We start from the raw sequence: 17031 nt of genomic DNA, 5'->3' as shown, positions 1-17031 counted from the left end.
GCAGGTTAGATTGGTGTTTAAACATTTGCACTCTGAAGCAAGACACAAATTTCATTTAAACAAGACAAAGCCAGTCTTTCTGAATGCCCTGCATCCTCATTAGAAGCACAGGAAGGAGGAGGAATAGATTAAATGCCACCTAGACATCTGTCTTCCTCCACAATCAGGTTGCAATTTTCCCCTTGTCTCTTTCGCAAACGTTTTATTGACGAGTTCTTAACTCAGAGTAAGAAATGTTCCTCGATGGTGCCCAAGGACTGTTCTGTTGAAGGCAGAACACAGCTGCCCATGTAAATGAGCGATGACTTCTGATTTGCACTTTGCACAGGTGTAAATGAGAAAAACCAGAGTGCTTCCTACAGCTGCAAGACACAATTCACCACACTTGGCTCTAGACTGACGTTTCTGCAGACTGGCTCAGCTCACTCAATTCCCTGCAAAGCCTCCTGGCTCACCGACAGGGTCCTGGAAATGCCCCCACTCTTAAAAAACAATAGCTTGCAATTCCAGCACCACCTGAGATTAAGTGAATTGACCAGGGTCACAAGATGAGTCAGTGGCAGGAGTCAGGAATCAAACACCAGAAGATGTTTCCTGCCCTGTACACAACACCTAGGTCTGTCAACATAAAGCTCTCTAAAAGGAGCCTTTTTCCCTACTCAGCCAGAGAAACCTAATCAGTAATAATCATTTTTAAAAATCCCCTCTGGTTTACACTGGTTCTAGTTAATTAGTGTATTTCTATATTTATTTAAAATCTTTGCATAGAAAAACCCAGGGGATACGGATTTCATTTTCATTGGCGTTCTAGGGGCTTCCAGCAGCACACTTCAGTCTGCGGGCCAGGACTGATGGATATCAGCATAGCTCTAGAGAAGTCAGGAGAGAGATATTGATCTATAGCTGCCGAGGGTCTATTTACCCCCACGGCTTCATGGAGGGCTTGTGCCTATAGAATCCAGACAGGCACCTCGCTCCACCAGCTCCTGGAGCTCAATGCAGAAAGCGCAATGCGAGAGCAAGCACTAAATGATGCAGAACGATCAAGGGATGGGGATCAGGACTAACTAGGGGCAGCGGCGATTCCAGAATCCACTTGGGAGTCCTAACACAGGGTGAGGGTTATGAACAGGAGCAGGAAGCAGGAGCCATGAATGAGCAGCTCCTGCTGCTCCAATATTGTTCTCAGAGCAAGTGAACTGTCCAGCCAACTTGGTCAGCGGTGATCTTCTGGGAACAAGGCAGGGGACGGGGCGGGGAGGCAGGGATGGAGAAAAGCAGCACCATTCAATATGCTGGAACAGCTCCATTAAGCTCCACTCACGTGGAAAATTCATCTGGCTGGGTTGATTTAGTTGGGATTGGTCCTGCTTTGGGCGGGGGCTGGACTTGATGACTCCTGAGGTCTCTTCCAGCCCTAGGATTCTAGGATTCTAAATCCCGGTGTGGAAACCTGAGCCTGATTTGGAAAGATGCTAAGGCCCTGACACGTCACTTTGGTAGCACAATGGGAACTTAATGGGGGGGGCAGAAACAGCCTCCAAAAACATACCCTGGCATAGACATGCCTCCCCACTTGGCACAGATTGTACATCAGCCTTGCTCCCAGCCCAGCCCAGGGGGAGCATGCTGCCCTGTGTTTATTCTCTTTCCTAATGCCCACAGGAGCCCACAGAAAGCAGAGTTGAAGTTAGAGCAGCTCTCGGGTTGCTCTAATTTACACCAGGAGGCTGAGCAGGTCTCTGCACAGCTCCTGGATCCAGGGAATGGAGAAGTGGCTTAAAGCTACATTTGTGACACACTCTATGTCCCCACCTTGCCACAGGATCTAAAACAGAGTAATTGAGCCTCAGGCCTCGAACGTGCGAGCCTCTAAGTCAAAGAGCCAGCATAAAGCTTTAGAGCCTGGAATAATCGGTCCCACGTTGCCTAGTTGCAATGGTTTGTAAAGCATGGTCCATCTAGGGTGCTGTGTAGAGGATCGTTGATAAAGGCTAATTAGCAAGGCTACCTCTACATTATGGATCTATTTCGGGATACTAGAAGTATCTCAAAATTGCTATTCCGCGTCTTTAAAGCAGCCTGTTATTTTGAAATAGATTTTGAAATGACGGGCACACTAGTCTGGCGTCCCTGTAACCCTCATTCCATGAGGTTGAGGCATGTTTCAGAATACTGCTTTATTTCGAAATTACCCGAAAATAAGATACACAACTTGCATAGCACAAATTGCGTAGCTTATGTCAAGGGAAGGGTGCAATGTAGATGCGCCCCAGTAGTCCTTCTAATGCTGCTCCAGGGGCCAGGTAGCTCCCTTGTGAAAAACAGCTATCCCAGTGAAACATCAGTGCCATAAAGAAGAATATTGTGTCCAGTTCTGGGCTCCCCACTATAGAAAGGATGTGGACGCATTGGAGAGGGTCCAGCGGAGGGCAACCAAAATGATTAGGGGGCTGGAGCACACGACCTTTGAGGAGAGACTGAGGGATTTGAGTTTGTTTAGTCTGCAGAAGAGTGAGGGGGGATTTGATAGCAGCCTTCAACTACCTGAAGGGAGGTTCCAAAGAGGACGGAGAGAGGCTGTTCTCAGTAGTGACAGATGGCAGAACAAGGAGCAATGGTCTCAAGTTACAGTGGGGGAGGTCTAGGTTGGATTTTAGGGAAAACTATCTCCCTAGGAGGGTGGTAAAGCACTGGGATGGGTTCCCTAGGGAGGGGGTGGAATCTCCATCCCTAGAGATTTTTAAGTCTGGTCTTGACAAATCCCTGGCTGGGTTGATTTAGTTGGGATGGTCCTGCCTCCCGAGTTCTCTTCCAGCTCTATGATTCTATAATTCTAAGGCTGTCAGGCAAAAAACAAACAAACAAACCAACAGCAAGCAAAGGGTTAATAACAATGCCTTCTTGTATGTGCATTGCTGCTTTATCCCTCAGGATCCCCTAAAGCTCAACACATTATTATGGCGTGTGCCACGGTTAAGACTGAGTTGTGTTGTGCACTTAAATCACCATTTCAACTTCCCTGTTGTGCAGTATAGACTCACACAAGGCTCATTTCACCCACCACTCAAATGCATCCACCTCTGGGGTGGATCAGTCCAGGGCTACGTCTAGACTGGCATGACTTTCCGCAAATGCTTTGAACGGAAAAGCGTCCATGCCAATCTAGATGCGCTTTTGCATAAAACAAATCTGAGCTGTCTACACCGGCCCTTTTGCACAAAAGCTTTTGTGCAAAAGGACTTTTGCCCGAACGGGAGCAGCATAGTATTTCTGCAAGAAGCACTGATTTCTTACATGAGATCGTCAGTGTTCTTGCGGAAATTCAAGTGGCCATTGTAGACAGCTGGCAAGTTTTTCCACAAAAGCAGCTGCTTTTGCGGAAAAACTTGCCAGTCTAGACACAGGCCAGGTGTTCAGCAGAGTATAACAGAAAAAACCTGGTGGCTTTCCCAGGTATCACCCTTTGCCTCCACCACAGCTCCTCCTCTCCCCAGTCTGTCCCAGACAGGAGATTATCAGATCACACACTTTAGTTCTGCCTCAGATTAGGCTCCTGCATTAGGTCAAAACCAGGTAGCATCCGACTGTTTCAAAGACAGCAACACTCATTTCTGCTTTCTCTTCTCTAAGTGCAATGGGTCGGTAGCAGGGACATTTACAGCTGGTCGCAGCTAATTCATGTTCGATGGTTGCATGAACTCTCCAAAGCCAAGAAATCCTAAAGCAGAGAAAGCTTTGGTCTGGAACCGACCATTTACTTCCCCCTTCCCTGCTGTCAGCTCTCATTAGGCAGCCCGGCTTTGGAAGCAGGCGAAGCATGGACCGTGGCTACTGTCTTCATTTAGCGTAACAGGCACGTGGCGATTAGGAATGTGCTAAGAATTCTGCAGCCGTAATACAGTCAACGCTGAATCTCAAAATGTGTTTATTCCAGGTTAAATGAGACATTTTAATTCACCTCCTGACATGACTCAGGCTCTCCTGTGTTGGCTTTCCAGGGAGACACAGATTGCATGATTAGGCTGGGATGACAGAGGATACAGACTGAACAGGTTTCCCTTTGGGCAGCCTCTGGGCATGTTTTGTTTTTAAAAGCAAAGTTCGTGCAGGTTGAAAGGTGCCAGACAGACCGTCCTGGAGACAGAAGAGCTTTCTGTCCAGCTGCCGCAAAGATGTCAAGACACAGCATGGTCCAGTCGACGGGGCATTGGACTGAAAGTGGGTCCTATTCACAGCTGGGCCACTAACTCGCCTTGGGCAAGTTGCTTTCCCTGCCTCAGTTTACCACCCCCCATATCATCTACTTAATGAGCCATCGCTTTGGAGCAGGGACTCTCTCCCTCGGGCACACTGACGCCACACATGAAAGTGTGATTGCAACTCCGGGAGGTACACCTACGCTACCTTTCCTCTAGCTAGCCCAGATGACAAAAAGTAATGCCGATGCAGTGGCACGGGCTAGTCACAAGCCCGCTGGTGACTCTGGGTTCATATTCAAGTTACTGGCCTGCACTGGGGTCCATGCTGCTGTCTTAGCTACTGCTGTTTCCTGATTAAAACCAGAGCAAATATGCCTACCCACCGTGCAACTGCACCTTCATTGCAGGTGAGGCATAACATCTATGTTTGTACAGCACCTAGCACAATGGGGCCCTAATCAGGATGGAGGCCTCTTGCTGCTACCATAACACCTCTAATAATAGTGCAGGAAACAGCAGGGCAACGGACTTGAATCTGTCCCTGGCAGGGTGCCCCCTTCAGGGACTATGTGGAAAGCACAAGCATATAGGCCTAATTGCCCCTTTTCCAAAGGCACTATTAGGGTAAGTAGATCGAGGGGAGCCAGTGATCAACCCCCCAGCGGAGCCCTTCAAGCTGTTTCTTCTCTTCTCAGGCCCCCAGCAAAACAAACAAAACACTCCACCCACCCCGGCAGCTCCTTAACCCTTCCCATGCTGGTGTGCGGTTTGTACAACCCGTCACAGCTCTCTGCTGAGACAGCCAGCGGGGATACCAGCTGTGCTGGCTTCTGTGAAGTCAGCATCTGTCTATTAAGCACTGGACTAAAATGTGCATATGAGTCAACAGTGTAACACCGTTGCAAAGAAAGCCAACATCATTCTGGAGTGGTGGAAGTAAGAAACGAGACGTCATTCTTTCACACTGGCTACGGCTTCCACTGGAGTATTGCGCCCAGTTCTGGGTGCCACATTTCAGAAAAGATGTGGACAAACTGGGAAAAGTCCAGAGAAGAGCAACAAAAATGATTAATAGTCTAGAAAACATGACCTGTGGAGGAAGACTGAAAGAACTGGGCTTGCTAGTCTGGAGAAGAGAAGACTGAGAGGGGACATGATAACAGTTTTCATGGACAGAGAAGATTGTTACAAGGAGGAAGGAGAAAAATTGTTCTCCTTGGCCTCTGATGACAAGAAGCAATGGGCTTAAACTGCAGCAAGGGAGGTTTAGCTTGGACATTAGGAAAAGCTTCCTGCCAGGTGGTTATCTGCAGTGTAAGTTGCCCAGAGAGATTGAGGACTCACCATCACTGGAGATATTTAAGAACAGGTTAGACAATCACCTGTCAGGTGTGATCTAGACGGTGCTTGGTGCTCCATGAGGGCAGGGGTCCGGACTAGATGGCCTCTTGCACTCCCATCCAGTTCTAGTGTTCTCTGAATCTATGTCCGCAGGTTTCTCAGAGGTTCCCCATCAGCCCCTGGAAGGTGATAACTCTTGGCATTAGGGACCAATGACACATTCAGTTCAGTGCAACACTCCCGCCCCTTCCCAGTTCCCTGAGCAATCCAGACTAATATCTATTGGGAAGCATCGGTCCTTTGTTGGACCAGGCACTCCGTTCCCCCGCGCTATGCGATACACGTGCACCAGAGAGGGATCCTCAGGAGCAGCTTTGCCCCAATGACCCCCCGAGGTGACATGGTCCCAGAGCAGAGCAGGGGGGTGACGGGGCTCAGTGAGGGCGGAGCAGAGCCAAAGGAGGGAAGTGACATGTCCAGGGAAGGAGAGGCTGGCCCGAGGTCACCTCCTCTAGGTGACACTAGTGTTGGGGGTCCCAGTGCCCTGAGCTGACCGGGATCAGCTCCCATCCTCCGCCTTGTCGGCAGGCAGCGATGTTCCTGTGTTTGTAAATGAGCCCCAGGGCCAGGCTAGCGTTTCACCTGGCCCCGTTACTCATTCATTCCACTGCGGCGCTGCAGGCGAGTTGTATTTATTCCCTTTCTTCTCTGACAAAAATCGTTGCGAACTCCCTTAAGGCTCCCTTGTGGGGAGCCAAGCAAAGCTGCCTCGCCCATCTTGCCCCGTCCTCCTCAGCCCCACAAGCCAGCCACTAACGGAGCTGCAGGCGCACGAGGAGCAATGGTCTCAGGTTGCAGCGGGGGAGATAGGTTGGCTATTAGGAAAAACTATCTCCCGAGGAGGGGGTGAAGCACTGGGATGGTTCCCTAGGGCGGGGGTGGAATCTCCATCCCTAGAGGTTTTTAAGTCCCGGCTTGACAAAGCCCTGGCTGGGATGATTGAGTTGGGGTTGGTCCTGCTTTGGGCAGGGGGCTGGACTCGATGACTCCTGAGGTCTCTTCCATCCCTGGGATTCTACGCATGGTGCAGTCTGCACTCACCTCTGTGCCATGCTTGAGTGACCCCCACGGCAGTCCCAGCAGCTCATGTCGCCGGCTCGTTTACATGGCTTCTGTTGCCATCGCATCACCCTCCCTCTCCCCCCCCTCCCATGCACGGGAGGAACAGTGGTGGTGCTGGGAAAATGAGCCTCCATTTGCAGTCAGGTGCTGCGCACCTGTGCCAGGTATGGAAGGCTGCAGGGAGAGGAACTGGACAGTCTTTGTGTGTACAGGGAAGCATGATGCTGGGCATTAAGCATTCAGCACTGAGGATGTGCCAAGAATACAGCCAGGCCAAGCTGTAACCCTTTGTATCTGCTCTCCGACAATCAGCCCAGGGGATCAGCCACAGTTGTTTGCCGGCTGAAAGGCATCGTTAGCTCAGTTGCCTGTGAATGTGCTTGGCTGTTGGAATAGGCTCTTTATGCCCCACTAGCTGGCTGTGTCTAGACTGGCGAGTTTTTCTGCAAAAGCACCTGCTTTTGCGGAAAAACTTGCCAGCTGTCTACACTGGCCGCTTGAATTTCCGCAAGAACACTGACGATCTCATGTAAAATTGGCAGTGTTCTTGTGGAAATGCTATGCTGCTCCCGTTAGGGCAAAAGCCTTCTTGCGCAAATGCTTTTGCGCAAGAGGGCCAGTGTAGACAACGCGGTATTGTTTTGCACAGAAAAGCCCCGATTGCGAAAATGGCGATCGGGGCTTTCTTGCACAAAACCGTATCTAGATTGGCACGGACGCTTTTCTGCAAAAAGTGCTTTTGCGGAAAAGCATCCGTGCCATTCTAGGCGCTCTTTTCCGCAAATGCTTTTAACGGAAAAACTTTTCTGTTAAAAGCATTTGCGGAAAATCATGCCAGTCTAGACGTAGCTTAGGATCTTTACCCATCATTGCTCAGGTGCTTAACTCGATTCATTTTGTGGTTTTTGGAAAATAAAATGAAAATGTCTAGGCTTACTGGCATGGTGAAAGTCTTTAAATTTGATATTCTGAGCGATATTTAACATTCACAGCAAATTCCCTGGGTTTTGGGTCTAATGTGCTTTTGCATACTTACGATAAGCAGGAGTTTATGGTGAGCAATGAAGCCAGTTCCTAGTAAAAGAGGCATCACAGCATTGTTCTGAATAATCATAAGACTGGAAGGGACCTCAAGAGGTAACCGAGTCCAGTCCCCTGTCCTTCTACTACAACCCTTTAGGGGAGGGGGGGTTTCCCTTCCTTTCCAGAAGGTTATGACCAAGTGGCATCCAGCATAAACAGCTGCATTTCACTTGGACATGGCTCCATTCAGGTTTTTAAACCCCTTCCTTTGCTTCAATATCCAAGGCAGAAAATCAACAACCACCACAAGATATGCAATTAAACCAGCCTCACCAGAGATGCTGAAATAACAATTAATTAAATGCCTGCATTGGCCATCTGCAAGCCCTAGAAGAGGGTGCAGCAAGAGCAATTACCCTGTAGTTCTTTGAGGCCACGTCTATACTTACCATGCTGGAGACTGAACTTCTGGTGTTTGATTTAGCAAGTCTAGTAAGGACCTGCTAAATCAAACACTGAGTCGAACACACACCCCTCCCCCGTCAGTGCTGGTACTCCTCGATTCACAAGAAGTCAGGGAAGCAGATGGGAGCATTTGCTCCTATCGATCTCCTGCTGTGAAGGCGGCTTAAGCTACATCTGCTTAAAGTACATCGACTCCAGCTAAGTTATTTATGTGGCTGGAGTTGCGTACCTTAAGCTGACCTTCCAGGTCTGGTATAGACCTGGCCTCAGATGTGTGTCCCTAGGGTACTCCAGTTCAGGTGACCGTGGAGCAGTACCCCTCAAGGAGGAGGGAACATCAAAGACAAGCCCATTACCGAGGAAAGAACCGTATCACCAACAGCCACCTCGGATCTGGAGGCATCGACTAAGGTGTAACGTCTGGGGAGAGGATTTACCCAACACCGTGCTGCGCTCTGCAGCGTTCAGAGAGTGGGATGTTTTTAAGCAGAGCCATATTAATGGTGGCCTTGTTGAGTGAGCAGGCATGCCACCAGTGCAGGGATGTTGGCAGGGCTGTAACCGGAATATACCCCCAGAAACCCATTTAGATGCCCATAGCCTCTGGGCAGGGTGCAAGTAACTTAAATTTCTTACAGGTACTATCCTATTGGGGTCAGGGCAGGCTTTGGGACACTTGCAATAGGACAGTACCTGTAAGAAATGTAAGTGTGGGATAGTGTGAGGGGGCACCTCAGGGCAGGGGTGCAGTAGTCAGGTGTTTTGGGGGAGCTCGGGGCTGGCCAGCGAGGTGGGGACTGTCCTGCCCAACTGCTGGATTCCCAGGACTAGAGCCTGGATTCAGTGTGGCCATGCCACCTAGGGTACCAGAAGCATCCAGAGACCTGCCCAGCTAGTTAGTCTCTTGCTGGTGCTCCTCACTGGGGCTCACCAGCTTCCTTTCACCTTTGCCTCTGGGCACAAATGGCAGAACCTTTGGATCTGCCTGGCAAGGGACTGGACAGTCTAGGGGGACTTACGAAATAGCTTAGTCCTCTCTAGAGAGAAGGATAACACCCTGCTGACATCCAGAGCAGTCTCCAGCTTGGACTATGTGGCTTTGGAGAGAAAACTGGCAGGTAAATGATCTGAGTCAGATGAAACTGCTAACTCATAACCAGAGCCCTACCAAACTCACAGCCATGAAAAACACATCATGGATGGTGAAATCTGGTCTCCCCTTGTCATGATCATGAGAGACGGCCAGCAGCCTGGGGACTAAAGAGTTAACTATACCTAAGCCAGGTAGAGTCGACCAATAGGAATGTAGGTAGGAATTTCAAACTGGGACAAAGGAATTTTTGTTTTTTCCCTCCTTTGTCCCTGGGCAGTTTCTCTCCAGCTACTGAGGGGGACAGACATCATGTCGCCCTCCAAGAAAAAACTCTTCACTATCTGTAAGTAGGGTAAAGTTTAGCTAAATCTGTTAGGTTCTATTGTTTTATGGTTTGGGAATGGGAATCTGATGTCTGTGCATTTAAAAATGGGGTTTCCTCTCCTTTGTAACTAAGTTCTTGGCCCATGGTAGGGTTCCCCCCAGGAGTATATTAATTTGTGAGTTTTCCATCTAGTCATTATGCTTGCAACAGGAATATTGGGGTGATAATAAAAGTTCTTTCTCTTTTCTTTTTATTAACCTGGTATTGGTTAATTTTTGTGTCCTTTAGGGGTGAGATTTCCCAAGCGATCTCTCCCCTGATTTTTCTTATCATTACTTGGGTGGTAGCAGTGGATTTTATCCCCAAAATCTAGGTTTTTAAGATTTTGGGGGGAAGTTTTATACCAAAGCCTGGAAAGATAAAGTTTTGGGGTACTTTTGCAGGCCCCCACTTCTGCATTTATCGTGCCAAAGTGGAGAAGGAGCCTTGACACCCCCCATAAAATCTGGTCTTTTTTGTGCTTTTACCCTACATTACACAGATTTCACCGGGGAGACCAGTGTGCCTCCAATTGGGGGTTCTGACCCAAAAGGGAGTTGGAAGGGGGGGTTGAAAGATTATTTTAGGGGAAGGGTTGCAGTATTGCTACCTCTACTTCTGTGCTAGCTGAGAGCCCAGAGAGCAGCGGATGCCACCTGAGGGCCCAGGTCTGCAGGCAGCAGTGCAGGAGTAAGGTAGCGCCACTTCCTGGAGCAGGGCAGAAATAAGGGCAGCAGTACAGCAACCTCCATACAATAATCTTGCCCCCCACACACACACTTTCCATATAACTGGTCTTTTGGTCAGGACCCCTACAATCACAACACTGTAAAATGTCAGGTTTAAATAGCTGAAGTCATGACATTTGCCATTTTTAAAACCATATGACCGTGAAATTGACCAAAATAGGCCGTGGATTTGGCAGAGCCCTACTAATAACTAAGGTAAGGAAAAAAACCAAGCTCAGCAACCACTGAGGGACACACCAAATTTCACGCCAGGCTGAGGCTGTGGAGAAGGAACTGAGGACAGTCGGCCCCTGCAGCCTGATACAGCCTCAGGAAGGGACATGCAGGCATCTGTGGGGCTTGCCTGGGCTGAACTGGTGCTGCTGATGAAAATCTCTGGGTGCAGGTGCATGGGATGCATGCATACCAAAGGGGAGCACTCACACAGCTACTAATCTGCAGGAGTATCCCCCACTCTGTACCTAAGACACACAGCAGTCCATTCTGCTGCAGCTGAGTTGGCAAAAGAGGATGCAAATGTGTGCAGGAGACACACAGAGAAATGACACTAACAATGCCAGAATTTAGAATCAGTGTGGGTGGGTTGCCTAATGGTTAGAGCTGAGACATGGCTAACAAGGCACCTGCATTCTGTCCCCAATGCTGCCCCTCACTCCCTGTGCAGAAATTAGCAAACCAGGGAAGCCCTGAGCTTCAAACTATTTAGGTGCCTTGGCCAAGATGCTCAAAGCTGGTTAGGTTCCCAGCTCCCATCGATGATTTCAATGGGAGTTAGGTGCTGGGCCTTCACCTCTCCCCATGTAGCCATTTGTACAGGGGTGACAATACTAGCTGGCTGCCAGGACAGATGAGAGGTTGACAGCCCCATCGCTTTGCAGTCGGGGACAGGGGGGCACTTTACATTGACTTCTCTGGGAGGTAGAATGGGCCCATAAGGTGCTATTCATAGTGTGCTTTGAGATCCTCAGATGAACGATGGACAGAGTTATTTAAAACACTCTCTTGCCCCTCTTCTCCTGCCCAGCTCTTGTCATCTGCTAAGCAACCAACAGAATATCCTGCACTCCCCATCCTCTTCCCACTATCCATCAGAAAACAAAGGGGGAAGGAATGCCAGTGATGATTATTTAGCAGGGGCGTTGGGCTGGGGACAGGCCCAGCTGGAGATGCTGAAGGAAGCACATGCCCATAAATATTTATTCTCTTCTGGCTCAGTTGCTCCCTGGCACTTCCAGGGAGAATTGGTTTCTTGCGCCCACTAAATCAGCACTGGCGGGACATGCCTTCCGAGGGAGCGTGCGTGGCACATGAGTGTGCGTGTGCACCCATGTGGGGCATGTGTAAGTGCGCGTGTGGTGGTACGCACATGTGCGTCTGTGTGGGGGTGTGTGTATTCCTGCTGCTGCGTGCGTGCAACACCACACCCCCTCCCTCCCACACACAGGAGCTCAGTTCACTCTGTTAAGACCTGTGCCAGAGGGCATGTATGTGACCTTTCAGAACTAGGGGGAAGGGAAGGGGCAGAGATGAGACACTCCAGCTCCCCTAGGGACTGGATCCTCCTGTTCTGAGGGAGGCTGCCAGGCCCCAGAAAACACCAATAACCCCGCCAAGTCGGAGATGAATATTTACAAATGTATTTGGAGTGTTTGGGAAATGTGACGGGATTTAACCGATGACATAACATGCTTGTCTTGTCTCGCTGGCTGGGCTAATGAACATGAACTCAGCGCATTAGCAGCATTAGCATGTGCGAGTCAGGGATCACCTCCTTCATTTATCTCAGCCGGCCCCTCCCACTCTCACCGCTCAGGAATGCCCCACAAATTGCTGGGAGGGGGAGGGGTTTTACTGTTTTCTTTTTCCTCAAGGCTGTAATCCTATCCCCACAGCCCCATGGAGATGCACGGACAGCCAATGAGATTACCCAGGGAAACAGAGCCTGCCAAAACCAATGTGGTGTTCTTCACCCCCACCCTTCCCTCCTCCCGTGAGAACAATTTCAAATGCAATGTTTTCATCTGAAGTTTTTCACAGGAAATTTAGTAAGACATTGACAATTTCATTGCATTTATTTTTCTAAAAAAATTCTATCGAAAAATGCCATCAAAAACAATGTTTTTCCCATGGGGGGGGGGATCTTCAGTGAAACCCCATACTGAGGCAAGAAAATTCTTGGCCAAAAATATGTTGACCTGGTGGAAGAAGGAAGCTAAAGAGGAAGGAAAGCAGTAGCGGTAACCTTGGAACTGTGAAGAGTCACAAGCAATTTCTTGCTCTGACACTGATTTTCTTGGGTGACCTTGGGCCAGTCATGTAGACCCAGATCCTGAAATCAAACCTTACAGTCAATGAGAGTCGGGAACCTAAATACCTTTTGTAGTGGTCTCTGGTCATTCCTCTCCATCAAGCTCAGAGGGAGACCCCTCTAGTTTTGTCTGCACAAGCACATTTGCCAGTAAAACTTTGTCAGTTGGGGGTGAAAAAACACACCCCTGATCAACAAAAGTTTCACTGACAAAAGCACCAGCATAGCCAGCAGATCGTCAGTGATTACAAGAGGGCCCTGGCTGGGGCTGGGCACCACTCTGTCTATAGCCCATGGCAGACTGCCTTTAGCTCAGCCTGCAGGCTAGGACAGACACCACACAGGCCTTCAGGCTGCTACTCAGGGGTGGAGTTGCCATCAGGGATAGAGGGACCCAGGCTCACCGTCCTCCATCTGGCCCCACTCCAGGGCCCTAACAGTAGCAGGTAGGGTTGCCAGGTGTCTGGTTTTGAACCGGACAGTCCAGGATCTGAGCTTTCTGTTTGGGAAACTAATTGAGAAAATATAAATGAGAAAATGTAAATGTCCGGTATTTTCTAAATAAGATGGAATGTAGATTGTGATGTAATGTCAAGGGTGTCCAGTATTTTTGTTGAAACCATCTGGCTACCCTAGTAGCAGGTGAGCAGCGATCCAACCACAAAAAAACCAAACCAAAACAACCCCAGTACCTTTAAAACCTGTGCCTTTAAATCCCCATGCTTACCATTCCCCCCGCCCCCACCAGACGCGGCAGAGAGGGAAATGTCCCAAGTGGCCTTCTGTCCGAGAAAAACAGAAAATGCCAGACATTTTACATGTCCTGTATTTTCAGGGTTTTTTTAACGGACAGGGGCTGCAAATACTGGACCGTCCAGGCTAATACTGATGCCTAACAACCCTATGTCTGCTACACTTGCAGGCTCCCCTCCAACAGGGCTGAAGGGCCTGTCTCTTATACTTCCTGGTCCTGCCCCTCTGCTTCTGACTCAAGGGGCGGGGCTGACTTGGCTCCACCCACCTGGGGAGTGTAGTGTAATGGTTCTTCCTCATCGAGCTTGGAGAGCGGCTGCTCTGCCTCAGTGCGCCTCTAAGGATCTGTGCCTAAGTTCTCCAGCGATGCAGGCGGGAAACAGCACTGCCTGCCTCCCAGAGGAGAAACACACTAAAGACCGAGGGGTGCTCTATACTATGGGAATAGGGCCCATATAAGTACCGTAGCTAGAGGGTTATGTATGGAAATAGATAGGAGAGGGGCCAGGGCACCATTTAAGTGGGAGAGAGGGGACCTCTAAGTTTCCTACTCCAGCAGGACAGTGTCTCCTGCCTCCCCTCGAGCCAGGAGCGAGAGCCACGCAGGCCGTTCGCTTTGTTTACTCCTCTCCCCCCACAACCCAAGGCCCAGCCCTTGCAAACGGCTGCCTGGCTCCTGGCTGCAGTATCATGGGATACCGGCTCCATCTTGGCAAGAACTGAACAGCAGCAGCCAACGCAGAGCACCGAGGAGCAGGCAGCCCCCTTGGCTCGCTCTGCTCCCCTCCCCTCCCCAGCCAGCCAAGAGCGACCCAGGCTGCTCTTCCTCGCCAGGCTCCCCCCACACACACACACCCCAGCTCAGCCACGCTGACTGCCAAGGCTGTTCTACCCCCCACCCCCCCAGGCTGGCCAGTCTTCCCTCCCCCCACAGGAGGGCAGGGGTGTCTCTGGCAGAGCCAACAGCAGGGCTGGGGCTTCCGAAGCACTTTTTGATGGGCGGGGCAGGCAGCTCCGAAGGTGATTGGTGCAGATTTCATCGTCCCCTGCCCTCGTCCCCCCCCCCCCCCAGTCGCCAGGTTGCAAAGGCTGGGAGGAGCAAGCCCCTTGTGACACCAGCAGCCACGGGGCTGCTCTGGCAGGGGAGGGGGCGCCCCCAGCACAGTCAAGTAGCCCCGCGTGGGGCGCATCAGTGCTGCACTGCCAGAGCAGCAGGGCCACAGAATGGCCCCCTGGGATCTTTCCCTGCTGGCAAGGAACAGGCACGAGGTGTCGCCGCGCACGCCTGGCTCCGTTCCACTGAACACTTTCCCATTTCCCTCCAGCTCTCCTGTTTGGAGGGAAGGCCAATACCCCGGGGTGGCTATCTCATCTTCCAGCTAGTCCCACTGGTCTGAGTCTTCCCTTGGACACCCTGGCTTTAGGGTCAGGTTACCCGGGCGGGCCCACACAAACGCTGAGTCCCCAGCAGGGTGCCAAGTGCACTTTTAAATTCCGGGACTTTTGCCCAGACACTTTAAGGAGCGGCTGGTTTGTACATGAGCAGATACAAAGAAAGGCTGCCCTAAGCAGCCAGCCAGGGTATAGCTGTGGGTCTGCTGCGCTGTACGGCCTTCTCGTCCAACGGGGAAGTCATCTTAGCTAGATATTTCCCTGTTCCGAATTCGGGACACCAAGCGGGGAGGGACCTGCCAGTGCGTTAGCCCTAAAGGGGGGGCTGCCATGCTCAGGACTTCAGCCCCGCAGTGGGAAGAGGGTGAGGGGAGCCGCTGGTGCTTACGGCTCCAGTAGCTGAAGCTCTGAGTGCCTACGGCTCCTTCGCCCTCTCCCTGAGCGCCGGCACCTCCCCTCACCCCACCCCTGGCTGTAGGGCTGAAACCCTGAGCACTGGTGGCTCCTTCCCCCCCAAACCCACTGCATGGGACATATGGGAAAATGTGCCTGTTTTTTTTTTTTTTTTTTTTTTTTTTTTAAGTGGGGATGCCAGGAGGAGGGCTTAAATAAGGGACCGTCCCAGTAACAACGCGACGGATGGTCACCCTAATCTTAGCGCCTGTTTGCTGACTCTCCAATACTTCTGAGGGTGGCAGAGTCTCACACACCTGAGTGCCTGCAGCAAATATCATGGAGGGCATGTTTATATGCCAATCCTTAGGACAGCACACCAAGATCCTCCTTCCATTCCTCTGTATTTGTTCATAACTACAGTGCACATCAGTAAACCCAAGCCAAGATCTGGCTGACAGTTTGCTTGCTACCGCTCTGTGCTGCCAACCTCCATCATTTAATTATACTGGTGAAAGTGGTTCTTTTAAAGGGAGAGGCCAAGGCGGTAATAAAATAAATTGTTCAAATAAATAGATCGGGCTACTTTGGAGCGACTGTTTTTTGTTTAAGTGACTCTGGTCTATTGATTCAATAGACATCTGGCTATCCTACGTTTGCTGCTTTTCTCAGCCCAAATGAGACTATGGCATTGCCCTTTGCTTTAGCTCATATCTGGAGTGTTTCGGTCATTTTATTTACTTTTAAACATTCCTGGACAAAGTGAACTCTCATTCTCCTCCTCACACATTTGGACCATAAGATATTTAAAAACAATAAACTGAAAGGCTAAGCAGATTTTAAGCAGTGCAATTAAAGATAGTATACCAAGTATCAGTTTTGGAGCCTTAGCACATCTCAAAATTGGGGATTGGAAATACCTTCCTGTTCATTGGTCTAAATGTACAGATAAACTTAAAATATAGCTTTAATTGGTATTTGTTATATTTTTTCTTTATATAAGAATTAGGAACACTGTTCCTGTCAGTTAATTTCTAAGGGTGCGTCTAGACGACATGGCTCCGTCGACGGAGCCATGTAAAGTAGTTTACTCAACATAGTCAATGAAATGGGGATTTAAATAATCCCCACTTCACTAAAATAAAAATGGCCATCGCGCTGTGCCGACAATCAGTTGATCCGGCACAGCACGGCTGTCTAGACGCGGCGCAGTCGACAAGGGAAGCCTTTGTCAACCACTCCAGTATGCCACGTGAAAGGTTTACCGGAGTGGTCGACAAAGGCTTCCCTGTCAATCGCGCCGCGTCTAGACTGCTGCGCTGTGCCAGATCAGCTGATGGTTGGCCCAGCACAGCGGCCATTTTTATTTTAATGAAGTGGGGATTATTTAAATTCCCGCTTCATTGACTATGTTGAGTAAACTACTTTACATGGCTCCGTCAACAGAGCCATGTCGTCTAGACGCACCCTAAGTTATTACCTGCCCACCCCCTTCCAAACAGGGAGTTTTCAGGTACCTCAGTAGAATCTGGAATGGAATCATGGTTAAAACTGCCCCCACCCCAACACCAGAATCTGAAGTGGCACCCCTGAAGAGGTGGCTATGTAAGGGGTAGACAGATAGGACCGTACCACTTTCTGTTACAAAGAAAGTATCGCCTCCTAATTGATTATGGGCTGGACAAAATTGCACCTCTTCTCCAAACTGGGATGCTGGCCCATCTACCGGATTAACTCTTCATAGAGGCTTCGTCTAGACTGGCATGATTTTCCGCAAATGCTTTTAACGGAAAAGTTTTTCCGTTAAAAGCATTTGCAGAAAAGAG

This window comes from Pelodiscus sinensis, chromosome 23 (assembly GCF_052426305.1).
Source record: "Pelodiscus sinensis isolate ZL-2025 chromosome 23, ASM5242630v1, whole genome shotgun sequence".
Classification (NCBI taxonomy): domain Eukaryota; kingdom Metazoa; phylum Chordata; order Testudines; family Trionychidae; genus Pelodiscus; species Pelodiscus sinensis.
Note: the sequence above shows the minus strand (reverse complement) of the source record.